The sequence below is a fragment of the Triticum urartu genome, chromosome 5A (genome assembly GCF_056163025.1).
Source record: "Triticum urartu cultivar PI428250 chromosome 5A, HENAU_Tu73, whole genome shotgun sequence".
NCBI lineage: Eukaryota > Viridiplantae > Streptophyta > Magnoliopsida > Poales > Poaceae > Triticum > Triticum urartu.
Window position 1 is genome coordinate 423,403,730 of NC_141877.1, and position 7,637 is coordinate 423,411,366.

The following is a 7,637-nucleotide window of genomic DNA, read 5'->3' on the forward strand; positions in this document are numbered from 1 at the left end:
TAAAGTAGGCAAAAAAAACAGCAATTCTGGGCTGGGCCTCCGGTAAATAGGTTAGTCCCAAAAATAATATAAAAGTGGAAAATAAAACCCAATAATGTCCAAAACAGTAGATAATATAGCATGGAGCAATCAAAAATTATAGATACATTGGAGACGTATCAAGCATCCCCAAGCTTAATTCCTGCTCGTCCTCGAGTAGTAAATGATAAAAACAGAATTTTTGATGTGGAATGCTACTAGGCATAATTTCAATGTAATTCTTCTTAATTGTGGCATCAATATTCAGATCCGAAAGATTCAAGACAAAAGTTCATATTGACATAAAAATAATAATACTTCAAGCATACGAACTAAGCAATTATGTCTTCTCAAAATAACATGGCCAAAGAAAGTTCATCCCTACAAAATCATATAGTTTAGTCATGCTCCATTTTCATCACACAAGAATGCTCTTATCATGCACAACCCCAATGAGAAGCCAAGCAATTGTTTCATACTTTAGTAATCTCAAACCTATAACCTTTCACGCAATATATGAGCGCGAGCCATGGACATAGCTCTATGGGTGGAATAGAATATGATGATGGGGGTTATGTGGAGAAGACAAAAAAGGAGAAAGTCTCACATCAACGAGGCTAATCAATGGGCTATGGAGATGCCCATCGATTGATGTTAGTGCAAGGAGTAGGGATTGCCATGCAACGGATGCACTAGAGCTATAAATGTATGAAAGCTCAACAAAAGAAACTAAATGGGCGTGCATCCAACTTTCTTGCTCACGAAGATCTAGGGCACTTGAGGAGGCCCATTGTTGGAATATACAAGCCAAGTTCTATAATAAAAAATTCCCAGTAGTATATGAAAGTGACAAAACAAATGACTCTCTATCATGAAGATTGTGGTGCTACTTTGAAGCACAAGTGTGGAAAAAGGATAGTAGCATTGTCCCTTTTATATTATTATTTTTTTATTTGGCCTTTCCATTTTTATTTGGCCTTTTTTGGGACAATGCTCTATGAATGATGATCATCACACTTCTATTTATTTACAACTCAACGATTACAACTCGATACTAGAACAAAGTATGACTCTATATGAATGCCTCCGGCGGTGTACCGGGATATGCAATGAATCAAGAGTGACATGTATGAAAATTATGAACGGTGGCTTTGCCACAAATACTATGTCAACTACATGATCATGCTAAGCAATATGACAATGATGAATGTGTCATGATGAACGGAATGGCGGAAAGTTGCATGGCAATATATCTCGGAATGGCTATGGAAATGCCATAATGATAGGTATGGTGGTTGTTTTGAGGAAGATATAAGGAGGTTTATGTGTGAAAGAGCGTATCATATCACGGGGTTTGGATGCACCAGCGAAGTTTGCACCAACTCTCAATGTGAGAAAGGGCAATGCACGGTAACGAAGAGGCTAGCAATGATGGAAGGGTGAGAGTGCGTATAATCCCCGGACTCAACATTAGTCATAAAGAACTCACATACTTATTGCAAAAATCTACAAGTCATCAAAAACCCAAGCACTACGCGCATGCTCCTAGGGGGATAGATTGGTAGGAAAAGACCATCGCTCGTCCCCGACCGCCACTCATAAGGAAGACAATCAAAGAACACCTCATGTTTTAAATTTGTTACATAACGTTTACCATACGTGCATGCTACGGGACTTGCAAACTTCAACACAAGCACTTCTCAAATTCACAACTACTCAACTAGCACGACTTTGATATTATTACCTCCATATCTCAAAACAATCATTAAGCATCAAACTTCTCTTAGTATTCAAAACACTCATAAGAAGAAGAAAAATTACTAATCTTGAATACCTAGCATATTAGGATTATTTAAGAAAATTACCATGCTATTAAGACGCTCAAAATAATCTAAGTGAAGCATGAGATATCAATAGTTTCTATAAAACAAACCCACCACCGTGCTCTAAAAGATATAAGTGAAGTACTAGAGCAAAACTATATAACTCAAAAGATATAAGCGAAGCACATAGAGTATTATAACAAATTCCAAATCATGTATGGCTCTCTCAAAAGGTGTTTACATCAAGGATGATTTGGTAAACTAAAAAGCAAAGACTCGAATCATACAAGACGCTCCAAGCAAAACACATATCATGTGGTGAATAAAAATATAGCTCCAAGTAAAGTTACCGATAGAAGTAGACGAAAGAGGGGATGCCTTCCGGGGCATCCCCAAGCTTTGGCTTTTAGTTGTCCTTAGATTATCTTGGGGGTTCTATGGGCATACCCAAGCTTAGGCTCTTGCAACTCCTTGTTCCATAATCCATCAAATCTTTACCCAAAACTTGAAAACTTCACAACACAAAACTCAAAGTAGAAAATCTCGTGAGCTCCGTTAGCGAAAGAAAACAAAAGACCACTTCAAGGTACTGTAATGAAATCATTATTTATTTATATTGGTGTTAAACCTACTGTATTCAAACTTCTCTATGGTTTATAAACTATTTTACTAGCCATAGATTCATCAAAATAAGCAAACAACACACGAAAAACAGAATCTGTCAAAAACAGAACAGTCTGTAGTAATCTGTAGCTAGCACAAGATATGGAACCCCAAAAATTCAAAAATAAATTGTTGTACGTGAGGAATTTATCTATTAATCATCTGAAAAAATAATTAACTAAATAGCACTTTCCAAATAAAAATGGCAACAGTTCTCGTGAGCACTAAAGTTTCTGTTTTTTTACAGCAAGATATCAAGACTTTCCCCAAGTCTTCCCAACGGTTCTACTTGGCACAAACACTAATTAAACACAAAAAACACAACCAAAACAGAGGCTAGGTAAATTATTTATTACTAAACAGGAGCAAAAAGCAAGGAATAAAAATAAAATTGGGTTGCCTCCCAACAAGCGCTATCGTTTAACGCCCCTAGCTAGGGATAAAAAGCAAGGATAGATCTAGGTATTGCCATCTTTGGTAGGCAATCCATAAGTGGCTCTCATAATAGATTCATAAGGTAATTTAATTTTCTTTCTAGGAAATTGTTCCATGCCTTTCCTTAACAGAAATTGGAATCTAATATTTACTTCCTTCATATCAATAATTGCACCAATCGTTCTAAGGAAGGGTCTACCAAGAATAATAGGACATGAAGGATTGCAATCTATATCAAGAACGATAAAATCTACGGGCACATAATTCCTATTTGCAACAATAAGAACATCATTAATTCTTCCCATAGGTTTCTTAATAGTGGAATCCGCAAGGTGCAAGTTTAGAGAGCAATCATCAAAATCACGGAAACCTAACAAATCACACAAAGTCTTTGGAATCGTGGAAAACACTAGCACCCAAATCACATAAACCATAGAACTCATGATATTTAATCTTAATTTTAATAGTTGGTTCCCACTCATCATAAAGTTTTCTAGGGATAGAAACTTCCAATTCAAGTTTTTCTTCATAAGATTGCATCAAGGCATCAGAGATATGTTTAGTAAACGCTTTATTTTGGCTATAAGCATGAGGAGAATTTAGCATGGATTGAAACAAGGAAATACAATCAATCAAAGAGCAATTTTCATAATTAAATTCCTTGAAATCCAAAATAGTGGGTTTAGCAACATCTAGGGTTTTAATTTCTTCGATCCCACTTTCATCAATTTTAGCATCAAGATCTAAAAACTCCGAATTTTTGGAACGCCTTCTAGGTAAAGGTGGATCATATTCAGTCCCATCATTATTAAGATTCATATTGCAAAACAAATATTTAATAGGGGACACATCAATAACTTTTAGATCTTCATCTTTATTTTCATAGGAACTAGATCTAAGGCTCTTATAAAGGCATATTTCTTAGCACACATCCTAGCGGTTCTTTCTTTGCACTCATCAATGGAAATTCTCATGGCTTTGGGAGACTCATTGATATCATGCTTAGGTGTAATAGATCTAAGTTTCAAAAAATCAACATCAAGAGAAATTCTATCAACGTTCGTAGCCAAATCATCAATCTTAAGCAATTTTTCTTCAATCAAAGCATTAAAATTCTTTTGCGAAGTAATAAATTATTTAATATTAGATTCAAAATCAGAGAGCATCTTATTATAATTTCCATAAGAATTGTTGTAGGAATTACCATAATTATTAGAGGGATTACTAGGATAAGGCCTAGGATTAAAATTTCCTCTATATGCGTTGTTACCAAAATTATTCCTACCAACAAAATTCACATCCATAGATTCATTATTATTCTCAATCAAGGTAGACAAGGGCATATCATTAGGATCAGAAGAAACACTTTTACTAGCAAATAATTTCATAAGTTCATCCATCTTTCCACTCAACATTAATTTCTTCTATCGCATGCACCTTTTTATTAGTAGATCTTTCAGTATGCTATTGATAATAATTAACCATCATATTATCTAGGAGCTTAGTAGCTTCTCCTAAAGTGATTTCCATAAAAGTGCCTCCCACGGCCGAATCTAAAAGATTTCTAGAAGCAAAATTCAATCCGGCATAAAAAAATTGTATAATCATCCACAAATTCAAACCATGAGTAGGGCAATTACGTATCATTAATTTCATCCTCTCCCAAGCTTGTGCAACATGTTCTTGATCAAGTTGCTTAAAATTCATAATATCGTTTCTGAGGGAGATGATCTTAGCGGGAGGAAAATACTTAGAGATAAAAGCATCTTTGCACTTGTTCCAAGAATCAATACTATTTTTAGGCAAAGACGAAAACCAAGCTTTAGCACTATCTCTAAGCAAAAAAGGAAATAGCTTCAATTTAACAATATCATTATCCACATCTTTCTTCTTTTGCATATCACACAAATCAACGAAGCTATTTAGATGGGTAGCGGCATCTTCACTAGGAAGGCCGGAAAACGGATCTTTCATGACAAGATTCAGCAAAGCGGCATTAATTTCACAAGATTCAGCATCGGTAAGAGGAGCAATCGGAGTGCTAATAAAATCATTGTTGTTGGTATTGGTAAAGTCACACAATTTAGTGTTATCTTGAGCCATCGTGACAAGCAAGCAATCCAACACACAAGCAAACAAAAAGCAAGCGGGCAAAAAGAGGCAAATAGAGAAAGAGAGGGAGGATAGAGAGAGAGAGGGCGAATAAAACGGCAAGGGTGAAGTGGAGAAGAGGAAAACGAGAGGCAAATGGCAAATAATGTAATGCGGGAGATAAGGATTGTGATGGGTACTTGGTATGTTGCGCCAGAAATGGCTTGTTGTCGGAAGTTGGATCTTGACTTGCGCGAACCTCCCCAGCAATGGCGCCAGAAATTCTTCTTGCTGCCTCTTGAGCACTGTGTTGGATTTCCCCGGAGAAGAGAGGATGATGCAGCAAAGTAGCGTAAGTATTTCCCTCAGTTTTTGAGAATCAAGGTATCAATCCAGTACGAGGCTGCGCGCGAAGTCCCTAGTACCTGCACAAAACAAATAACTCCTCGCAACCAACGCGATAAGGGGTTGTCAATCCCTTCACAGTCACTTAAGAGAGTGAGATCGAATAGATATGATAAGATAATATTTTTGATATTTTTGTGATAAAGATGCAAAGTAAAATAAAAGCAAAGTAAATAACTAAGTATTGGAAGATTAATATGATGAAGATAGACCTGGCGGCCATAGGTTTCACTAGTGGCTTCTCTCAAGAGCATAAGTATTCTACGGTGGGTGAACGAATTACTATTGAGCAATTGACAGAATTGAGCATAGTTATGAGAATATCTAGGTATGATCATGTATATAGGCATCACGTCCGAGACAAGTAGACCGACTCCTGCCTGCATCTACTACTATTACTCCACTCATCGACCGCTATCCAGCATGCATCTAGAGTATTAAGTTCATGAAAACTGAGTAAAGCCTTAAGCAAGATGACATGATGTAGAGGGATAAATTCATGCAATATGATAAAAAAACCATCTTGTTATCCTCGATGGCAACAATACAATATGTGCCTTTCTGCCCCTACTGTCACTAGGAAAGGACACCGCAAGATTGAACCCAAAGCTAAGCACTTCTCCCATTGCAAGAAAGATCAATCTAGTAAGCCAAACCAAACTGATAATTCGAAGAGACTTGCAAAGATAACCAATCATACATAAAAGAATTCAGAGAAGATTCAAATATTGTTCATAGATAAACTTGATCATAAACCCACAATTCATCGGTCTCAACAAACACACCGCAAAAAGAAGATTACATCGAATACATCTCCACAAGAGAGGGGGAGAACATTGTATTGAGATCCAAAAAGAGAGAAGAAGCCATCTAGCTAATAACTATGGACCCGAAGGTCTGAGGTAAACTACTCACACTTCATCGGAGAGGCTATGGTGTTGATGTAGAAGCCCTCCGTGATGGATACCCCCTTCGGCGGAGCTCCGGAACAGGCCCCAAGATGGGATCTCGTGGATACAGGAAGTTACGGTGGTGGAATTAGGGTTTTGGCTCCGTATCTGATCGTTTGGGGTACGTAGGTATATATAGGAGGAAGGAGTACGTTGGTGGAGCAACAGGGGGCCCACGAGGGTGGAGGGCGCGCCTGGGGGGTAGGCGCGCCCCCCTACCTCGTGGCCTCCTCCTTTGTTTCTTGACGTAGGGTCCAAGTCTCCTAGATCATGTCCGGTGAAAAAATCACGTTCCCGAAGGTTTCATTCCATTTGGACTCCGTTTGATATTCCTTTTCTTCGAAACCTTAAAATAGGCAAAAAAAACAGCAATTCTGGGCTGGGCCTCCGGTTAATAGGTTAGTCCCAAAAATAATATAAAAGTGGAAAATAAAGCCCAATAATGTCCAAAACAGTAGATAATATAGCATGGAGCAATCAAAAATTATAGATACGTTGGAGACGTATCAAGGTCCCCCGAGGAAGAGGACTGTTGAAGAAGACTGCATGCCGAACAGCAAAAAACATATATTCTAGACGTTAAAAGAAAGGAACAGGACATGTTTAAAACACCATTGTTCACTTAAGATTTGTCCAGAGGCTTGTCCTTGTTGTGGGACTGCGCAATGACGTCGTCCTCCAAGCCTGGGCCACCCGTCAGAGGCATCTTGCCTCGCTTTGGAGCCTTTTCCTCCCAATCTTCGGAGGCGGCCCTTTTCTTTCCGTAGGGGGAAAAGATGTTGACTTCCCCTTCATTTTTGTCTTCGGACGATGGAACCTTGGTTCCCCCGGACACAATGTCTGATATACCTTCGGGATGGAGGCCATCTTTGGTCCTCCCACTCTCCATTTTGCTCTCCCTCACGGGCATCTGGTATGGCGCCGGGGCCAGCATACTTGTTAACACGGGATGCGCTGAGCCTTCAGGAAGGGGGGCCGAACACCTAATTAGTTCCACTTTCTTTATCCAGCCCTGGAAGAAGATAGTTTGCTCAGTAACTTATTATGGCATACTTAAATGCAAAGTGTTCGGAAGTCAAGTGCTTACCGGGGTATCCGGACGGTTGCAGTCAAGGCTGGCGTCCTCAGCGGTGTCCGCCAATGTTTTCGTTTCTCGAAAAACAACTTCCACATCCCTTTGTGTGTAATGCCGAAGAAGTGTTGGAGGGTTCGTGGTCCTTCCATATTAAACTCCTACATGCAGAGAGGCCTA